Here is a 1,231-nt window from a genome sequence, read left to right as displayed (position 1 = left end):
GGGGTGAGATGTTAGGTAGGTATGTATTTAGTGTTTAAGTGCATTACCCTACATCTTTCGTGGAACAGCGTAAATTAGATATGACGCACTTGTACATAGATAATATCCGTAGTGTTTTAATTACGTGAAAAACGGGATGTGTTGTTAAATAAAGTTTCCATAATAAAATAGTTTAGCTTGTACATTCACACCTGTTTTGTGGGTTAGTTTTTTTAGATTTTAATCTTTGGGATGAGTTAGGATCGAGGGAAGGAATAAGAATAGATTAGGTGAAATTCCTCTTCAATTTCATTGAGCAGGGGGGGGGGGGGTATTAGGTATGAATAATGGATTTTATTTAGTCTTTAAGTGCATTGCCCTACACTTCCGGGAAACAGCGTAAATTAAATTTGACACACATGCACATGTACATAGATAATATCAGTAGTGTTTTAATTACGTAAAAACGTGATGTATTGTTAAATAAAGTTTCCTTAATAAAATAGTCAAGCTTGTACGTATGTACTTGCTTTGTTGGTTAGTTTTTGTAGATAAGGATAGAGGGAATGAATAATAATAGATTGGGAGAAATTCCTCTTCAGTTTCATGAAAGTTATTACATTATAGGAAAGGCCACCACCCCCCTCCTAAAAAGGAAAATATGTTTTAAGAATATATGGTATATAAATACATAAATAAACAGATATAATATACAAGTACGTATACTGTCAAACCTCTTTATAACACCGACCTTGGGGCGACTATAAAGTTGGCGGAACAGCTGGGCTGGCGGTTCAACGGATCGAGTCCCTCTAATTTATAGCCCCGACTACCCAACGCCAAGGATCTTGATTCTGCTGTGCGACCCGTATTTGGAAAGTGGCTTATTTATTAATTTTTTATATTTTTTTTTTTTTGGGGGGGGGGGGTTGGTGATATACATAATAGTATTTGCTATGCGACCTGTATTTGAAAAGTGTGGGGTTTTTTTTTTTGGTTGGTGATATACATGAACATGCACATGTATTTAGAGCAGATAGGCTTCTCTATCTCTATCTCTGTCATTCTCATGACAGGAAGATTACCAAGTAGCCAAGCAGTGAGTGCCATGCGTCGTGTGTAGTGTGTACCTTCGGCGGTCAATGCTGGCTGTACAGCGGGGCGAGTTTACTTTAGTTTAATAAGGACGGTACAACAAAAACAAAACAAAACAACCGCCCTCCACCCAAAGAATAATCCATAAATAAATAAA

Source organism: Aplysia californica, unplaced genomic scaffold, assembly GCF_000002075.1.
Source record: "Aplysia californica isolate F4 #8 unplaced genomic scaffold, AplCal3.0 scaffold00718, whole genome shotgun sequence".
NCBI lineage: Eukaryota > Metazoa > Mollusca > Gastropoda > Aplysiida > Aplysiidae > Aplysia > Aplysia californica.
The sequence above is the reverse complement of the archived record's forward strand: the minus strand, read 5'-3'. Positions refer to the sequence as shown.